Source organism: Dermacentor silvarum, chromosome 5, assembly GCF_013339745.2.
Source record: "Dermacentor silvarum isolate Dsil-2018 chromosome 5, BIME_Dsil_1.4, whole genome shotgun sequence".
In the NCBI taxonomy this organism is placed as follows: domain Eukaryota; kingdom Metazoa; phylum Arthropoda; class Arachnida; order Ixodida; family Ixodidae; genus Dermacentor; species Dermacentor silvarum.
This window is the reverse complement of record NC_051158.1, coordinates 153,222,060-153,243,452: the sequence shown is the minus strand read 5'-3', so window position 1 is coordinate 153,243,452 and position 21,393 is coordinate 153,222,060.

Genomic DNA, 21,393 nt, shown 5'->3' with positions numbered 1-21,393 from the left:
CGACCTAGAAAACCTCTGTTTTCAAAGATATCGTAGACTGTGACCAGGTGGACGACACGAATCTTTGATCACAGCTTCAGAGAACATGCAAAAGCGCGTTCGGAGCTGATTAAGCTATGTCCAAATGGCGCAAGCAGCGTTTATGGTGCTTGTTCTAAAAGCGGGGCTAAATATGTATTCCAAGCTATCCAAACATTCCGCTCATAAATTCAGTCAGGATTAGTGTGTTTTGCTCTTTGTTCTTTATTCGGCAAATATTTTGAAGCAATGGCTTGTCAGTTTCTGACTCAGTGAAGTTCGTTGGTGCGGCCACTATCTGATTATTTTCTGCCTAATCGCTCGCGGGTGTGTTCAGTTCCGATAGATTTGTTCTTGCTGCACACAAGGCTTGAAACGTAGCTGTTTTGTACATTTTAATATCTTGTAACAAATATATATTACCTCTAGTATTTCGCTCACTCTTGTGGACCGTCACCCAACATTCAGCTTCGATAATTCCGGCGCTATCGGAGTAGTACCGTCATTTATTGTGCGTATACAGTGCACACATATTCAAGTGTGCACCCATTCGCTTATTCTTGATACGTGGGCGATACAGTGGGCGTAAGTTTTCCTGCCATTTGGGACAGATGTGTATAGATAACGTGCGCGAAACTTACTATGACAGGAAGCGGCGCTACTCCCTTTGTCATTGTTTAACGAGTGGTACTCTTGCCGACGTTCTGGGGATGAAGCCTTTCTTTGAAGGTTAGCGATACAAGGCTGGCGAATGAGCAAATTTCTGTATCCTCGAGGAAAGCCGTACATCCCGAAGTGCCGGTAACACGCTCGGACAGTTGCAGCAGTGGTTCGCGAACTTGGCCACACAGATTCATTCAATTCCTTATCATGCCAGTCCACAATGTCTTAGCGAAAACTCAGTTGCATTTCCGACAGCTGATCGCACAGAAGCAAGGTAGAAGCGGTAATGGTTTCGTATTCGTGCGCAGTCGTTGAGGAGACGTATGGCACGCCGTCGTGAGCGCCATATCGTTTCTGTAAAACAAACTGCTCGGCGAAAAGGGTCATTATGTTATGGATGAAGAGGGTATCGCGAGTGCACTGCGGCACAAGTTCGATGAAGAGATGATCTATTTCGGGAACGCCTAGCGGGTCGGAGGTGGTAGTGAGCGCACGGCGTACAAGGAATGCGATCCGAGGGGACGTAGGAGAAATGGGGATGATGGGCACGTAGCTTGGTAGGATGAGAGGATTGGAGGGCTCTTGCAGCGCGAGCACGTCGGGGCCGTCTGCCCGAGCTAGGAACTGGTGAACCAGCCCCCGCTTGGAGCCAAAGCATCGACAGTTCCAGTGCCAGATGGTGAGGCTAGTGCGAGGTCTAGCCATTACTGAGGGTGTAGTTTGCAGCGGAGGGGTGGAGAGGGTGTGGAGCTTGGCCTTCTTTTTAGGCCGCGCGGCAGCACAGGCTGTCCAGTGGAGGGCCTCTTGCTCCTTAAATCGCTCGTCAATTTGGTGAGAAAACTCGTCTAGACGGCTAATGAGGTTGGCGAATTGTTGGGTGAAGGCTTGGATGGCCGTCTGTACCGCGGCCTGAATTTTGGCCTCCACGAGTTGTTCGAATTGGGAGGGTAGGGCTGGGGTTGCCGCGGTCAATGTTGGTGTGGCCAAGGAGGTAATGGGAGTTGCGGCCCTCTTTTTGGCCGGCGGTTTGCGAGTAGGAGGAGAAGGTGGTAGGGGAGGGAGTTTATGAGCGGCCGAGATCATTGTCGCCGGGGTAGGGATGTGGACCTGCAGGAAGGCATGCAGCTGCGACTGAAGGCGTTGGTTGGTGGTGTGGAGGGAGGCAAGCTGTGCGCGGACATGCACCATTTCCTTATAGAGGGGGTTCGCGGAGTCCTGGGAGACTAAGCCTGCCCAGCTCACCTCACTGGTGTGGCGGCCGGGTTCCTGTGCAGGTGGTTTTGGGGGGACTGGAAGTGGGGGTTGCCTGAGTCCGGTCCAGAAGTGGGTTCAGGCCATGGGCTTGGTACGGTTAGAGGGCTGTTTCAGTGCGGCAGGATGCAGCACCGGGAGGGACTCCAGGGTGAGCTGCAGGGCCTGAGGCTTGCGGGTCATGGAGCAGCTGCTATGTTGGGGTGGAGCTTGATTGGTGAGAGCCTGGTTGGCGGTTGCCTCGGAGGCCCGCCTGGCATCCCTGTACCTCTTCTTGACGAGGTATGGGGTGCGGTAGTGGGCCTTGCAGGTTCCGTCCGCCATCAGGTGTGCTTTGCTGCAGATCTTGCAGAGCGGCGTGCAGGCGTGGTCCCTAGGGGGGGGGGGGGGGTTTCTTGGTCACAGCCGGAGCAGCGGCGTTGCTTGGGAGCCGGGCACACATCCGCGCGGTGGTCGAGTGCGCCGCGGTTAGGGCAGTGCTCGATATTCTTTTTGAGGAGGGAGCACCTATAGAGTACGGAGGAGAGGTAGATGTGCTTGGGCACCCAGTTTTGTTCGCAAACGATGATGATGGACTCCATGGAGCCCATGCGTATAAAGTCGAGGATGGGAGGGTTCTGCTCGCGATTGAGACGATCCTGAATGTCTTCGTAAGAGTGGGCGAGAGGGACCCCGTGAACCACACCGCGGGCGCAGTCTTCTGGGGCCGCTTCGCAGGAGTAGTCGTAGGCAGTGTCTTTGATGAGTACGGACTTGATGGCGAGGTAGTGGTGTCGGCGTTGCGGGTCGGGAGTGTTGATGAGGACGACGTGTTGGAGGGTGTTGATGATTACGGTGCCTGGCTTGGCCTCTTGGTGTCCGAGGCGGGCTGCTTGCAGAATGGCATCGCGAAGCGCAACGCTGTTCACGGTCCGAAGGTTGAGGCTGCCACGGGGACGGAGGATGATTTTATGATCGTCGATGGGTAGCTTGGGGTGGCGTAGGGCAGAGAGTTGGGGCGGCCGGGGCCGGTGCCTCACCAGAGCTTGAGGCGTAGACGGCTGTATACATTTCTCGGCAGCGGCGAAATTCGGAGTAGTGGTGGGGCGGGAGTTGCGAGTCGAGCTAGGATGAGTTTATCCGGCCGTAGGGGACAAAGTTTGGTCTTCTCCGTGCCCCGGAGGCCCGGTTTTGATTCCCGCCGAGATGAAAATTTACCTATTTTTTATTTCAAAGGGATTAGTTAACTTTGTTTACATGAACCTGCCTGATAAATTTGTCATCAATTCGAGCATTTTTTACGACGCATTTTTACTCTTTGCCGTCAGCCATTTTTGGTAGCGTCGCCGACTACAACTACGGGTTTTCGCGTAAGGGGGTATATAATGCTTTCGCATTAAAAAAAATGAAAAGGAATGGGCCCCTACACGGAGCCTTGCGGCACACCAGACGTAGCAGCAACATCATCTGAGCAACTCCCATTCAAAACAGCTCTTCGACGTACTCACTTAACAACACGGAGTTACAGCCTGTATAGTCATAAAAGCATTCACGTGTTCATAGTGCGGCTAATCTTACCTGGTATATCGAGATTAGTAACAATGCGGATCGAACGCTGTGTTATTGGCTCCTGTACACTTTTAATGCCACCATCCTCTTTCATGTTACTACTACAGAGAACACTAATAGGAACAAAATTTGAGTATACATCCAATGTGTGAAATTCCCTTGTATTTATTACCTCATTAGAACTCAAAATTACTCCACTCGTTTTATATGTTCAACTTATGATCGAATAGCTACTATAACCCCAAATAAAGCTAAACTTGAATTTGTAACCCGTAAACTGATGCAGTCGAAACCGGATATATCGAATCTGAAGGGGATCAAAAAAATTCGATGTATAGGTAATTCGATATATAAAATAATAGGCCCTCAGGTAAACGGTGGCTTACCGATTACTGCATCCGAGAGCCGCTAATTTACTGCAGGCAACTCTGGGGAAAAAAGCAAGCACACTTTATTTACACGCAAAAAAATTGCTGGTTCACTTTCAACTTCATTGAAAAGTCCAAGCTGATTCTTTTCTTTACACTTGTAGCGGCCATCGCTTGCGGAAAATAAACTCATGAATAGGCACTCAACCCACACGACGACGCCTTGAAAATCGGATAGAAGGAATGTTGACGTCCGAGGTAGTATGAGGGCTAGCCGAACAGGCTGACAGGGCTCAACTGACTGCACTATCTCTTCTCCACCTCCAGGTGCCAGAATACCTCAAAGTGTACAAAGACGTGCACTATGAGGTCATCTGCGTGGTGCCGCGTTCGATATATCAAATGTGCTGGTGAACGAGCGTTCTTTATACGCGTGTACCAGCCCGATACATTTGCATGGAATTTTCAAGGGTATTTTACAGCTGTTCGATATACAGAATAATTAGTTATAAGTTGGCTTGTTATATCCGCGTACGACTGTATCTCCGTCACCACATATATGGCATCGTATTGATCAGCTGTACAAAATACGTATCAGATTTAGTCACATTAACTTCCTTCATCTCTTTCTGGCCTCGCACAGCCCTTGAATGGTATCGCCTCCCCAAATAAATCCTAAAGAGTACTAATAAACGCAAGTTTCATGCAACATCAACTAGCGTACGTTGTGTAATCTCAATTTGTTAATTACTTACTATGTTCCTTTTAAATTCTTTGTAATATCAGATAATATGGCATAATTGTAACGCTGCCTTCCTGGTGAGCACTGAAGTTTCTTCCACGTACCACCAGGTAAAATTATATGATTAAAAAGTTACTTTTTAATAGTTGCATTATTTGTTTAGCCTGCTCAACCCACTTCCTTCCGTAATGCCTTCGAGTGCTGACGGCGCAAATAAATATATTATTAAACTGTAAAAAATATTTCTTGGATGAGGGGTGGTCACCTCCGGCAATGTTTATACATCATCATCAGACTATATTTATCTCCATTGTAGGACGAAGGCCTCGCTCAGCGATCTCCAATGACTCCTATCCGGCGATGTATAAAATATGTGCATTATATAAAGCTACATAGATAGTTTAACGCTACATAGCTAAACTCAGTTTATCTTCTGGAATGACTAGTGAGCTGTTCCTCTTAGCCGCTTATTTTGACCGTGCATGAAAGTCTCTCGTCTTATTTGCTCAAATGACAACCTAATTAACGAGCTCTTGAAACTCATATCGCTTTCGTAAATAAGTTGCTATGTGTTTTTGGACTCTCGCTAAAATAAAAAAAAACGTACATTACTTTATAAATGCAGTGGAAGAAATTACCGCGAAAAGACAAAGCTGTGTAATACATTTGAACTTTTAATTACATGCCTATAGCCAGGAAGTTTATGCAACCAAATGATTGTGTATTATAACATTCTCAAATTCCTACGGCATTTGCCCTATGTGGAGAAGCCAGTTTAACTTTTAAATGATTCACAATTCGACTTTGTGATGTTTCGACCGTATATTCGATAGAGAGAAATTGCATGACCAATAGGAACATATGTTGGAGGCAAAAATTCTTATCAAATTTTGAAAAATATTGTGGGTTTACCAACTGAACAGCATATTTCTACCCTGGCACAGATAGGAAATTGAAATGAATCACATGCATAAATGTTTGCAGTGCGAGTATTATGAAGTACAGTTTCAGTTTTATTTCTTTCAATTTATGATATATGATAGTTGATGTGATGACTTCAATTTCCTGTTTTAGGTTTAGGCTACACTGGCACTGCACAAACTATATTTTTTGTCATAATACGGAATACAGGCCGCAGAGTGCGGCTCATAAACACATCGGGAGAATGAGGTGTAATTTCTGGATGCATTTCTCACTATGGGTAATATAGGAGCCCCTTTCTCACAATTATGTCTTGTTTGAGAGCGCGTTTGCTGAAAGTTGACTGATTGTCCGCGCTTTCCGTATAGCTACCGAAGTGACTGTGACAGCCTTTCGCTGTTTAAAGCTTTAAGCCTTTCGATGCCAAGCGCACCTGAAATATACACAAACAACGCGCTTGTCCGGAACCAGAAAGGTCGCAAGCATCATGCGAAGGGAGGGATTACCCTTCTACGGGTTAGTTGCGTCCTTGAGCAAAAAAGAAAAACCGGGGAGTGACAAGTCATTTTTAACAACGGGCTGTGGCTCTTATCGTTATCACAAATGACGACTTACGCCAACGTACTGCGCTTTGTCGGGAAACGCGTTTTGATGCGGTCGTAGGTCTTATGAAAGCCCAAGTGGCCAGCCGTCGCGTCGTCGTGAAATGCTTCTAATACTTGGATTCCAAGTGAGCGAGGTATGACTGGTACCCATCGGTTACCGGAAGGATGGTAGATTGATCGAAATAACGCTCCACCTTGAAGCTTAAAACGCGAAAGTTGTCGTCTTAAGCGACTGTTGGGGGGTCGTGCCAAGCCAGTAAGTCGGTCGATCAGCGTACGGCAGTATGGGTCAGTACGTTGGAGTGAGACGAGGTCAGTAGACGGGAGAAAGTCAACTGAGGCAACTGACTGTCCCGGGCTACTGGGCGTGTGCTGAGACGTGTGGCTAGATGGTGACGTGCATACCGAAGGTGAAGCATGGGCGTTTGGTGACAGCGGGCAGCGCGACAAAGTGTCGGCATAACTTGGACGACATGGTCCAGTAGACTTGTCCATTTGGGCGTTTGTCATCGACGCCAGTTCGTCCTTGATGATGTCACGCAGTCCAGAAGGAGCGGGGCGAACGGTCGCAAGCGTCGCAGGTCCCGAAAGATGTCCGTGAAGTTCCTCCCTGATGAGCGTTCGTATCAGGGCTCGCAACTCAGCATCACCGTTGAGACGAGGGTCGCAAGAGACGCGTGGCAGGCGAATAGACTGGAGCGTGTCTAGACGTTGGCATGCTGTGATAATATCACCAACGCAGTTTGGGCTCTGCATGACGAGAGCATTAAAGGCGACTGTGTTGATACCCTTCAGTATGTGGCGAATGCGGTCAGCTTGCGCCATGTCACTCTGTGCGCGGCGGCAGAGAGCGAGGACGTCCTCAATGTAGGATGTATAGGACTCGTCCTGGTGTTGGACACGCGTTGCCAGCCTCTGTTTCCTGATTTCGGAGCGTCCAGACGACATGCCGAATATCTGGCGAAATTGCTGGGTGAACGATGGCCAGTCCGAAAAGTCACTTTCGTGGTTAAAAAACCACGTCTTCGCAACTTCGGTTAGGTAAAAGGAGACACACCGCAATTTGTGCGTGTCGTCCCAATGGTTGGCGTCGCTGGCTCTGTTGTAGTGATCGAGCCAATCGTCCACGTCGTCGCCGCGGAGGCCGGCAAAGTGTGGTGTTCACCGCGGTGCGTGGTGTTCACCGTCCAGGTAGGCCCAGCCGGCTGAGCAGAGTTGGTAGCAGCACTGGTGGATGGGTTGGTTTCTGCCATAACCCTGGTAGGCGAGAGCAAACGACGACCGGACCGGAGCTCCAGGGGAATCTGGAAAGTAAGAGGACGTGGGAATCGAAGCACGCTCCACCACTTGTGAGACGTCGACCGATGCGATGCCTTTATTTCCGAGCAGTCGCCCGAGTCAGAGACGAAGCACCGCAAGAGACAAAAGATGATGATGAGTCGTATGTACAGATGACAACGACGATATGCACAAATAGCGCTCACACAAGATGATGAGTCGTTTGTACAGATGACGACGACGATATGCGCAAAGTACGCTCACAATATATATATATATATATATATATATATATATATATTGCAACGTGATTTATTCACGTGTAGACGTCAATGAATGCGAGAAACGTCAGGCGAACGTCAAGAAGCGGCGAGGCGACCAGCAGTCCAAAATCCGGGCAAGCGCAAGCTCGGGGCGCGTGGTTAGCACCAACACTGTGGCTTGCTTGCTGACTGCTTCGTCGTCGTCTTGTCTTCTTCATTACATTGGCCCCCGGGAAGTAGCGTAGCCATCCTGGCGACTTAAGGCGTTGACGGTATAGAGGGGTCATAATAGGGCTTGAGGCGACTCACGTGAACGATTTCTCGACCACGACGGCGTAAGTCTTGAGACGGTGTCAAAGGCTCAACGTCATAATTGACTGGAGATGTCCGAGCGAGGATGCGGTAGGGCCCATGATATCGGGCCAATAATTTAGACGAAAGGCCAGGCGTACTCGGAGGAATCCAAAGCCAAACTAGGGCACCGGTCGCGAAAGTAGTGAGAGATCGGTCGGTGTCGTGCCTGAGCTTCTGGTGACCTTGGTTCTCGGTTGTCAATGAACGGGCCAATTGACGACAATCTTCGGCGTACTTGGCGACATCAGAAATTGCAGTGTACTCAGTGGAGTCAGGTGTGTAGGGAAGCATAGTGTCCAGCGTGCATGATGGCTCACGTCCGTACAAGAGGAAGAACGGCGAGAATCCTGTAGTCGCGTGCGTAGCTGTGTTGTACGCATATGTGATGAATGGAAGGACGGTGTCCCAATTTGTCTGGTCTGAAGCCGTGTACATCGTCAGCATAACCCCCAGAGTGCGATTAAAGCGCTCAGTGAGGCCATTAGTTTGCGGATGATATGCACTGGTCATGCGATGAACGATGTTACACTGGACGAGCAAGGCTTCAATAGCATCAGACAGGAAAACACGTCCCCTGTCGCTTAAAAGCTCACGGGGAGCACCGTGGCGCAGTACGAAGTTGCGTAAGATGAAAAACGCAACGTCTCTTGCCGTGGCTGTAGGCAAAGCTGCAGTCTCGGCGTAACGCGTGAGGTGGTCCACGCCGACAATTATCCACCTATTCCCAGAGGTGGTCGAGGGAAGCGGGCCGTATAAGTCGATACCGACGCGGTCGAATGGACGGGCCGGGCAAGGGAGAGGCTGAAGTGTACCGGCCGGGCGCTGAGCTGGAGTCTTGCGCCGCTGACAGGCAGTGCAAGCACGTATGTACTTGCACACAAATGCATACATTCCGCGCCAGTAGAATCGCTGCTGCAGGCGATTGTAGGTCTTGAGAACGCTGGCGTGAGCGCTTTGTGGGTCAGTGTGGAAAGCAGCGCATATGTCCGTGCGCATGTGGCGAGGTACCACTAGAAGCCACCTCCGGCCATCAGGTGCGTAATTCCGGCGATAAAGGAGATCGTCGCGAATAGTGAAATGGGCGGCTTGGCGACGCAGAGTTCTTGAGGCGGGATAAGTGGATGGGTCAGTGAGAAAGTCAAGGAGTTGACAAATCCACGCATCCTTGCGTTGCTCCGACGACATGTCTGTAAAGTCAATAGGCGACAAGGGAGCCGAAGAGGCTGACGGAGACGCCGTGGCAGACGCTAGCGGCGAGCGGGACAGTGCATCAGCGTCCGAGTGTTTGCGGCCGGATCGGTACACAACACGGATGTCGTAATCTTGCAGGCGAAGCGCCCAACGACCGAGGCGTCCCGAGGGATCTTTCAGCGACGAGAGCCAGCATAGAGCATGATGGTCCGTGACGACGTCGAAAGGGCGGCCATAAAGGTACGGACGAAACTTAGCCAAAGCCCAAATTATAGCGAGGCACTCTTTCTCGGTGACAGAATAGTTACACTCGGCCTTCTTGAGCGTTCGACTCGCGTAGGCAACGACGTATTCTTGGTATCCTGGTGTTTTTTGAGCCAATATCGCACCAAGGCCAACACCACTGGCGTCAGTATGGATCTCTGTAGGCGCATTAGGGTCAATGTGACGGAGTATTGGTGGCGACGTTAGTAAGCGCCGTAGCGTTCGAAAAGATTCGTCGCATTCTGTTGACGAAGCAGACAGGCCGTTAGAGGCGGTCAGAAGGTTGGTAAGAGGCGCGATGATGGTAGCAAAGTCGCGCACAAATCGACGAAAATACGAGCACAGCCCAATGAAACTTCTAAGTGTTTTCAAGGAATTGGGCTTGGGATATTCGGCTACGGCACGGAGCTTCGCGGGGTCCGGAAGAACTCCCTCCTTGCAGACGACGTGGCCTAGTATCGTCAACTGGCGTGCAGCAAAGTGGCACTTCTTTATGTTAAGTTGAAGGCCAGCAGAGGTGAGGCACGTGAGAATCGCACGAAGACGAACAAGGTGAGTTGGAAAATCGCGAGAAAAAACGACGATGTCGTCAAGGTAGCAGAGGCAGGTATTCCACTTGTAGCCCCGAAGGATGTTATCCATCATCCGTTCGAAAGTAGCTGGGGCGTTGCACAATCCGAACGGCATCACGTTAAACTCATACAGTCCGTCAGTAGTGACAAAAGCCGTCTTAGGTCGGTCAGGGTCGGCCATTGGAACTTGCCAGTAACCCGAGCGCAAATCCAGTGACGAGAAATATTCTGCCCCTTGCAAACAATCGAGAGCATCATCGATGCGGGGCAACGGGTATACATCCTTCCGAGTTATCTTATTGAGGCGGCGGTAGTCAACACAGAATCTGATAGAGCCATCCTTTTTGCGCACAAGTACAACAGGAGAGGACCAGGGGCTCTGGGATGGCTGAATGACACCACGCGTAAGCATATCATCCACTTGTTCATTGATAATACGCCGTTCTGCCGCTGAAACTCGGTAGGGTCGTTGGCGTAAGGGCGCATGGGAACCGGTGTCAATGTGGTGCGTGACGCTTGTTGTACGACCTAACGATGGTTGAGCGCAATCGAAGGAGGAGCGGAAGTCTCGAAGAAGGGCCAGGAGTTCGCTGCGTTGTGTTGACGGTAGATCGGCAGCAATAGAAGGGTGGAAACTGTCTGGACCCGAAGGTTTGGGAACAGGTGATGTCATGGCATTCAGTTGAAGGTGGGGTTGGTCCTCTGCAAACTCGAGGGAGCGCAGGAGATCGGCACCTTGAATGTGACCCAAAGATTCTCCACGAAGTAATGTAACGGAGGATGGGAGCCAGTTGGAAACTAACATAGTAGTAGCACCCGATTCAACCGTAAGTACAGCAAACGGCAGTCGTAGGCCGCGACGGCGGAGAAGTACCTCCGATGGGGCAAACAGAACAGTTCCGTCAGGGGCGGCCGTACAGGACAGAGGCACAAGGGTCGACGTTTCAGGGGCAATATCTGTGTCCGCAGCAACGACAAGTTTGTAAGCGTCGGGATGATTATCCACCGAAAGAGAGGTTGGCAATGGCGTAAGGGCCACTTCTGCACGGGAGCAGTCTATGACGGCGCGATGACGTGAAAGGAAGTCCCATCCGAGAATAACGTCGTGGGAACATGACGGCAGCACGAAAAACTCGATGACATAAAGTTCACCTTGAATAGCGACACGTGCGGTGCAAACAGCTGAAGGCGCAATGCACTGTGAGCTGGCAGTGCGGAGCATTAGTCCCGAGAGCGACGTGGTCACTTTTTTGATCTTGCGGCATAGGTTTTCGCAGATAACCGAAACAGCGGCCCCCGTGTCAATAAGCGCTAATGCGGCGGTTCCTTCAACGTCGACGTCGATAATGTTTTGCGGAGAAATAGATGGAGGCCTTGGGCAGTTCGACGCGCATGCAGCTCTTGCCTCCGGAACTGCAGCGATCGGTTTCCCTCCTCAGTAGGAGGTCGGCGACGCATGGGTGATAGGGAGCGTCGTCGCGGAGATAGGGACCGGCGGTTAGCATAGGCTGGCTGATCGTCAGGGACGTACCTTGGTGGCGACCGGGCAGACGAAGGAACAGGCCTGCCCATGACGTCAAATGGCGAAGGTGGACATCGGCGACAGTGGCGGGCGACGTGTCCAGCGACACCACAGGCGAAGCAGATGGGCCTATTGTCTGGCGTTCGCCACGCGTCGGGGCGGCGGAGGAACGGAGCCAAAGGTCTCGCGAAGGCGAGTGGCGCAGCATTCGCGGTCGTCGGCCAGGCATGGGTCGGCATCGCAGGTCGAGCATACGGCGCAGGATGTTGAGGGCGCCGAGCCGCGACGGAAGCGTAGGTAAGTGGCGCAGTGACGGGTGGTGGGTGAGTCACAGGCGGGAGGGCCTCAGCAACCTGTGTCCGAATGACGTGTTGAAGGTCCGGAGCCAAAGACTGCGAAGGCTCGTGCGTGAGAGGCAATAATGAAAGCTGACGCGCGACCTCTTCCCGGATAAAGTCCTTGATGGTCGAGAGCAGCGGCTGTTGATCGGTAGAGTGGGCAGCTAGCTGCAAGCTCGATAGTGTGTCTGGTGTCATGAGGGCTTGGCGAGCGATCGTGCGCTGCCTACGCAACTCGTCAAAGCTTTGACACAAGGAGACGAGTGCCGCGACCGTGGTGGGGTTTCTCGCGAGCAGCATCTGAAAAGCGTCGTCCTCGATGCCCTTCAGTATGTGCTTGATTTTCTCGCCCTCTGGCATGGTAGGGTTGACGCGGTTGCAGAGATTTAGCACATCCTCGATGTAGCCCGTGTAATTCTCCCCTGGATGTTGCGCACGTTCACGCAAGCGCTGCTCTGCGCGAAGCTTGCGGGCCGTAGGCCGACCAAAGACGTCCGAAATGGAAGTCTTAAAAATGGACCAAGTGGGTATGTCGGTCTCGTGGTTGCGATACCACAGTTGCGCGATGTCCGCGACATAAAACGTGACGTGACTCAACTTCGATGAATCGTTCCATTTGTTACTGGCGCTGACCCGTTCGTATGTCGACAACCAGTCTTCAACATCGGAGTCACCTGAGCCGTTGAAAATGGGCGGATCCCGCTCACGGTACACGGCGCTGCAGGAGGCAGGCGCTGCCGAAGGGTCAGTCTGAGTCGAGGTGTCGTTGACCATCATGGGTGCAGGAACCGAAGGGAGCGTCCGGGAGCGGAGTTCCAGGTTGGTTCAGGGGACCCACGCAGCCTCCACCAAATGCAACGTGATTTATTCACGTGTAGACGTCAATGAATGCGAGAAACGTCAGGCGAACGTCAAGAAGCGGCGAGGCGACCAGCAGTCCAAAATCCGGGCAAGCGCAAGCTCGGGGCGCGTGGTTAGCACCAACACTGTGGCTTGCTTGCTGACTGCTTCGTCGTCGTCTTGTCTTCTTCATTACAATATATATATATATATATATATGATTGATCCCTCTTGCATAGCAATCGGTAGAACTGTTGCAGCCAGTCTCCTCCAGCTGCACGAGCGAGCGAAGAGGAGACTGGCTGGCTCGTTCTCGCTCGAGCACCTGGAGCCAATTGCGACAGCCGAAATTGACTGTCGACTGGGTGGATTCCTACAGAATACCCCCTCCTCCTCCCGCTTCCGAGTTGCTTCGGCGAAGGTATCAGCATTTTGGTCCGGCTCTGTAGTTTTTTGGGCAGCCAGTTGAATTGAGACACACTCAGCTTCGGGAATGCGAGTGGCAGATTTAGCAGCGTGCGCCGTGAGCGTGAGAAGGCGTTCCGCTTCACGCTCGCATGTCTCTTCCCGGACCAAACGAGATTCGCTCGGCCACGTCGTTACCTTTCTGCGCCGCTCAGCGCAGCAGTTTTCTTAGTTGCTGCCATTGCAAGCGAAGCAGTAGGTGGCGTGTAAGCACTGCTGATGCATGTTGAAGCTGCACTCTGTACGCGACGAGGCGTCACAGGCTAATCGAAAGTGAAAGACAAACCATGTGCGTAAACTGCGTCGTCACCACAGGAGAAGGCCTACAGATCTTAAACCAGGCTACACGGCGTTAGAGGCTCCGCTGCGCTGAGGCTACCGAAACGCTCACTGTCGGCGTTCGTTAGTGTCATGCAGTACTTCGCTTCACCGCTCTGATACGCCATCTCACAAGTTGTTGTCGGCACTGCCAAAGGTACGATGCGTACACAGGCAATTTCATTTCGCAGCGGTATACAGTTCCGGGAGTAACAGGCTGAATATTGGCTACAGTAGAGAGTTTAATTTTTGATCGCAACATGACATGTTATGGCCTTTGCGTACGCACGTCGTATACGGAGAATTACTGTGGCAGTTGCCACCGGTAACTGTAATAGCCACCCTAACCGTGATCACTTATCGAAACATGGCAACACCCATACAGTGCCGACCCCCCGCTTCGATCCGAATTCGCGTTCTTTACTGGCTCTCCGCCCTGTCAGCAAGAAACAAGAGTCAAAATTCGTCACCGCTAAGTCTCATCGCAAGCAGAGGTCAAAACATTAGGTATGTTTTCTCGTAATTATTGAGATCGGCTGTTTCTTTTCACGCTGCTAGGACTACAGACATAGCACCGATCTGTAAAACCGGTTTGATTTCTAGTTAGTAGATGGTGCCACAGCATTAGTATTGGTGATGCGTTGACGATGCGGAACGCTATAAAAGCCTAATTGTTGACTGCACCATTAATTTACTACCCCGCTCTAGCATGGTACTGGATGACGGTAGCGAGCAAACGCCAAGTATAGACGCCGAGCAGACGCTATGCAGCAGGTGAACATTTATGACGGCATTCGTCCTTATTGCTTGCTTAGGAGGCTGCAAGGTAACTGCACGGAAAGCGTACAGGTAAAACGAAGCCCTGCTGTCGCGTCCATGTAAACGCAGCTTATGGTTACGGCGTCAAAACATTTTTTGCGTCAGTCCACCAACCATGGATCATGTCACAGGATGGCAAGCAGACGCTGAGCAGACGACGCTGTGCGGATGAGCACATATCGAGGGACATTCGGCCTTCCTATTGGCTAAGAATTCGTTCGGTTCCACAGTGCTGACAAAACAGCTTGTGAGATGGAGTATAGAAAGCAACGACATCCCTGTTAAGAGAGTGCATGTTTACGCGTTCGCGCCGACGTCACATCCGTTACAGGATGGTGGACCACGGCATAAAACACTTTCATGTTTAAACAAATTCATCACATTGGCGCGCTGCTCCTGCTGTGCTGAGAAGGCACTTCCAATCAGCGCGTCTGTTCCCTTCGGCGTCACTCCAGAGAGTGTCACGCTATGTGAGATGCGTGCCGATATGCGCAAACTTTACATTGCAGTAGCATTGTATTCCAACTGGTGCAACGACATGCAGCAGTTGCATCCTATCGTGCCACGTGTCCAGGGATGTGATATGTGCGCCGAGTAGTCTCGACACCTTTGCTTACTTTTCGGTACACGTTATGGTGCCTCCTTGCAAGGCACGAACCGCTGCTGAAGAACCAAATCCTAGAGCTGCGCGCGCATATACAACCAGGCAACTTGAGGCTGAGCCGACGGCGGTGCAGAGAGCAGCACAAGCCGCTGCTGGCCGTCGACACCGGCCGGACAACGAAAAAAAAAAAAACCCTTAACCTTGCACTCAGCCGCGCAACGCTTGAAACGGCGAAGCTGGACGATAGTAGCCCAGCATTGTCTGGTAGTACGCGTGAACTTTTCATCTTATTACTCATGTTGATGATTATTTCTTTCCGCGCATCTCGGACTTACGGCCGTCACTGCGCGTTGCATAGGGCAGCTTGCAACACCGACACCGCGTTGCAATGCCGACAACGCGTTCCAGCAGACCCACTCCGTGAATGCGTCTCGCTCTCGCTCTCATTTTTTTTATCTCTATCCCGAGCATAGCGCTCAAAACCTCTTCTTCACCTCGTAGAGCACGAGTGAATGCGAACACGCCAGCTGTGGACGAAGAGGACGACGCTCTAACGCAATCATATGGTTCGAATAAATGCATGTTCTGAGAGCGTGCCTGTATAGCCTAGTGGTTACGACGCTTGCCTTGGGACCTTGGGTACGCGGGGGCGAATACCACGCCGGCAAGAAAGCTTAAATGCTTTTATTAAATGCAAAGCATTTCTTGCCGGCGGCTCTGCCTGTTGTCCCGCGTCCCACACCCCACAGCGCATTCGCGTCCCCTTCCCCTCTCTGTCCTACGCTCCCCCCTTTCTCTCCTCTAGGAATACTCCACGAAGCGGCGCCCACGTGCCCCAGCGCAGGCGCGTCCCCTCCCCCCTCTCCTACACTCCCCCTTTCTCTCCTCTAGGAATCCGGAGCAGCGCGCTCGACAGGTGGTGCGACAGCTGCATACTCCGCTGGGGGCGCCACGGTAGTTCCGCTGTATGAAAATGACGGAGCGCGCGCCCCTCATTCTCTCTCCTGTGCAGCGCCGCGATGAGCGCTCGGGCCGCTGCCGCGAAACCATCTCCCCGCGGCTTCGGATCCACACATGGTTCCCTTTAGCGGGAGATGGAGTAATTTTTCTTTCTTCATTGCTGACGAGGATAGTTTCTTGATACGAACTAGAAATTACGGCTCGCTTAAACAACTATTTAAGCCAGTATGATCCACTTTAAACAGCTTCGCTGTTCGCCGTTTAAAGTGGACGTAAAGCGGACCTAAGGGTATTTGAATAAACATTTGCAAATTGAAAGACTACGTATACTCAGTACTTGCAGTTACCGTCTTCAAGTTGTTTACGACGGTTTCCTGTGGAGCCACTCCTACAGTTTACGCTGAAACTGCGTGTGCCGCGCAGGCCTCTGACTTTTAATGTTGAATATTTTATGAAATTTATGCAGTCGCCTTTCGATGCGTTTCTGGGTTTTCTAGAATTTATGTGTGTCAATAGTACGGCTTGTTGTCTGCCATCTAACGGAAAGTTCAGGTAAGTAATTTCACTTTATAAACCAAACACTTACTATTAGAGTTTGCATTGCTGACCTACAACAGTATACATAAGCCCTAGAAAACTTTATAGCACATTCAAATTTCCTCATAAAAAGTTTTTAGACCAACACCGTCGTAAAATGTTTTTGCATATCACAATCATGTGAAATAGTTAATTCCTTAATTGAGGATCTCAATACTACGCCATGAAAAACGACATGGTGGCGTTTTTTCTATTAATTATCAAGGTTATATATTGTGGTTAGTTTTAGTATTATATAAATAGTATAGTTTAGTTTCTAAGTATTATATTATAGAGTATTAGCTTAGTTTATATGTATTAGTTTTCATTCCATGGTAAGAAATGTTTTTTATAAAATTAGGTACTCTTCTTTTTCAGCGTAAGCTATTTGAATGTAATAAGCTTGTAAAGTGAAAACTTCTTTTGTGTAATGCATACAGTCCGTAATTTTTTGCTCTATTAGTGTTCAGTTATTATCAGCATTTTTGTGATTTTTTTAAACAGTATTGTATTTTTCAGATCATTTTACGTAAGCACTTATGTTACATTCGGCTGGTTGAAATCGAGTACTCCCAACATTTTTTTCTTTTTCTTTCAGAATTATGCGCACTAGCTCAGAGCGCTCGTAGGCGCTCTCATTTTCAACCTGGGAGCACGATTAAGATGTGGCAGAGTTCCGGTCGCGTGCTTCCTGCAGCTTCTGTTGTTGGCGTTAAGTGAGGCACGTCGGTATATCTTGGCACCTACGCGCCTTGTGTTTAAAATAAAATTTCTTTGCAGTCTTCACAGCAGAAGACGTGCTGACTGCCTCCAAAGAAACTGCATGTTCGGCTTGGTCAGGCTTTCTCTGGCTCCCATGAAGAGCAGGCTCCGAGTCGTTGAATTCCGAGTCAGATGGTAATAGCGATACGCTGAATGTAGCATTACAAATGTAACTGGTTTGTGAGCTCAACACATAAAAAAAATGTTTTGTCTTACTCATGCCATCTTGCGCCTCCATGATCACTGGATCGTCCGATAGTGGCCCTTTGGTGAGCGTGATATAGACCCATGAAGCGATGCTGAAATAGGATGCAAGAGTAAATCTAAAACCACCATTATATGCATACGCGCGTCATGCCACGATGACTCTTTATTCATTGCAGCGCTCAGGACGCCGGAGACAAAACAGCATGCGTCCTCGGTACTGTGCTATGTCAATTTGTTTTTGTTTATTTTCATGACTCCTGAAAAAAAAATCACTTTTTCTACACGCTGTATTTTATTACCCATGCTGGAAATAATTTCAAGAACATCTATTTGCAGAAACATTCAAGTTTTGCCCAAAAGGTGAAACATTGATAGTGACGTCAAAGTTTAAGACAACACTAAGAAGGGTTCGTAGTTTTGTCGGCCGTGTAAATTGCTGTAAACATTCACTTACTAATTGTTTTTTACAAAGCGTGGTGTCACGCGCACACCAGCAAAGATGACCAGATTTCACTCGATGAACGTGAACAATCGCTGTCACAACACTATCGCGATGAAGAGCGGCAGCTGCGGTGAATGAATTCACCTTCGTGCTGCCTGTCACTTCACCGCAAACTAGCCGCCAGAGAAAACAGTGACACGAAGACGTCAGCCGCCTGGGCTCGGCTGGCTTGCAGAAATAGGGCGTGCGCTCCCGTGCCCGGACTAGCCGACGAGACGTGCGCTAACCTGCTACACCCCCCCCCCCCCCCCCCACCCTTCGCGCCCACAGGAAAGCAATGTGCATCTTTCCAGCCCGCACCCTGGCAAAAGTAAGGATATGCCGCGCGTCAACCGACACCTCCAAGGTCGCAGGCCTGTGCACTCTGCTTTATGACGTCAGGCTACTTGGACCAAAATGTTTATTGCCAAGAACGGCGTGAAGAAAGCGGTAAAGACTAAATCACTGCGGCTTAGTCGGGATCATTCCCATTAGATTCTATGGCAGTCAGTCACGGTATCATGACGTCATAGATCGAAGCGCACAGGCGTTATCAAGCCACCATCCTTGTCAGATCACCATCGCACGCTTTCGCTAGCCTCTACAGCATTCGGTGCGCGGCCGCAATGTTATTCCACATGCATGTTACACTCAAACTCACGACTACGTCGAACCGAACACTGACGATGACGACGACGGTGCAAATAACCTGGAGTGCTTATATTATCGTATCGCAATAAAATAACAAACAGTTAGTGAGGGCACTGGTCATCATCATCATCATCGGCCTATATTTGTGTCCACTGCAGGACAGAGGCCTCTCCCTGCAATCTTCAATTACCCCTGTCTTGCACTAGCAATTTCCCCTGTCTTGTCACACTATGCCAACTTTGGTACATACCAAGTTAACGAAACGACCAAGAGATCACCACGACATAGGCGGCTGTTTCATGACCTACATGACACACATGTATTGACCTATCATTTATGTTCGCTGCTCTCTTGTCATGCTATGCCAATTTTGGTACACACCAAATTAACGAAACCACCATTCGACGACCAGGACGTAGGCGGCTGTTTCATGACATACATAACAAGTGTGTTATGACATTCATGTCATGACCTATCATTTATGACACATTTAAAGTTGCTGACTTACAAATCCATCATCGGACCAAAACTTGAGTACGCCGCTGCCATCTGGAGCCCGCATCAGGTGTACCTCCTAAATACGCTTGAAGCAGTGCAAAATCGAGCAGCCCGATTTATCCATTCATCCTATTAGTATCATACCTTTGTACCATCCTTAAAAGCAGAACCATCTCTATTACCTCTCACGCTCCGCTGCCGCATCGCTCTCTAACCCTGTTCCACAAGTTTTATTACAGCACTCGTGACCGTCCACGCTTTGTCATCCCACCAACCCTCATATCTCCTCGTACCGGCTATACCCTTCAAGTCGCCCGGCTACGCAGCCGCACTGCTACATTCTCCGCCTCCTTTTTTCCATGTGCAACATCCGACTGGAATGACCTTTCCCACAGCATTGCCGCTATCACCCGCCTGACATATATTTCTTCAAATTGTTACAGATTACCTGTCGCGGAATTAACATGTGGTTATCTTTGTCAATTTTTTTTTGCTTTGTATATCCAACCCTTATGTAACACCCCCCCCCCCCCCCCCAGAGCGGTCCTTAAGGTAATGAAATGAAATTTATGGTCCTCATACAGTCAAATCATATTTTGCCAATTTTGGTACATGCCAAGTTACGAAACGCCCATGAGAGCACCAAGACGTAGGCGGATAGATAGAGAGATAGATAGACAGATAGATAGATAGATAGATAGATAGATAGATAGATAGATAGATAGATAGATAGATAGATACTCTCAAAGTGGCAAATGTTCACCAAGAAATGCGTCGCATTAAAAAAAAAAATCACAGCCCTTCCACTATTGTGAAGATGGAAGCCAGCGAAGCTGTGATTATGGTGGGTCTGCTGTAGTGAATATTGCCCGATGAGAATGGGCGTATCGTTGTTGGGCATCACCCAACCGAACATGTCTATCATGGACATTCCGGTTGAGAAACTCGCGTTCAAACCTGGCCGTCGTACCGGAGAAGTTGGCACTAGCTTTGCCGAGGCGTGCACTGCCATTTTCCTGGAGGGCAAGACGACGCTGAGGTTTGGCCTCAACATCGTGCTCCCGCAACTCGGGGTCGGCGGCTCTTCACTGACGTTTGGCCTCAACATCACGCTCCCTAAAACTCGGGGTCCGTTGTTCGTCGCTGATGTTTCGCCTCAACTTCGGAAGCCCTCATGCTAGAATCGGCACGTCAACGATGAGCCTTTTTCCGCCCGCGTTCGCGGCCGCGCTGCTCAAACGCGTTAGGACACGTCGTCAGTATCTCAGGAATGGCTCGTACCCCCGTAAATTCAGCCTCCCCATTACGATGACAGAAGAGAAGTGAAATTCTACGCCGGTATGATAACAGGCAACGCAGCCCGCTGTGGAAGCATACAACGACGACGAAAACTGGAGCAGTGTCACGGCATCCAATGGCACAAGCACAACCGATCGAGGGCCGCCAACGACCATCTGCGGAAGAAGACGACGACGCTCGATCTAGTGCTGATGATGATAGTGTTTTATACACGTGGACGCGATCCTCGAGGAACTAGCCCTAAACAGCTTGGCTGTAAAAATGGAGCTGGGCAGGCCACATACTGCGTATGGCAGATAACCGGAGGATCATTAAATTTGCAGAAATGTGCGCCAATGGAAGGGAAGCACAGTCGAGAATGGCAGAAAATTAGATGCGGTGGAGAAATTAGTAAATTTGCAGGCGCAAGTTGAAATCAGCTACCGCAATACAAGGATAAATGGAGATAGCTGGGAGGGGCCTTCATCCTACAGTTGGCATAGAAATAGGCTGGTTATGATGATTCCTTTTGGGACGTGCTGCAAGTGACTGAAGAAAAATACTGAATCCTCCTAGGTTTCGACATTTGACTGTGCCTGACAAAGATAGTGTGTCCTACGATATGTTTTTACTAATTGTAGCACACTGTTTATCGAAGAATGATGAACCGTAATGCAGACCCTGTTGTTTCTTAATGCAGTTTTGTCGAGAAATTGTTCACCTGTAGGACATCTATGTTTAAAGACATTTTTGACCAGACTTGTTTTCTTTATCAGCTAGTACTCCTACAAATATTATTGGGATAGCAATTATACGGGCACTCCAAGCGCATTTCTGCCATGGCCGTGGTCGTGGACGTCGCTGTGAGCTTTCGTATAAAGTCCAAACACGGTAACATCGTCGCCGCGCGTCGTGCAGGGGAAACTGCGACATTTTTTCTAGTGTAGCAGTTACCGCCTTTTCGCTGTCTAGCTTCCAAACACTGTTGGCGCACTGTAATAAGTATGATTTAATAAAGAAGAAAGAAAAGAAGCTC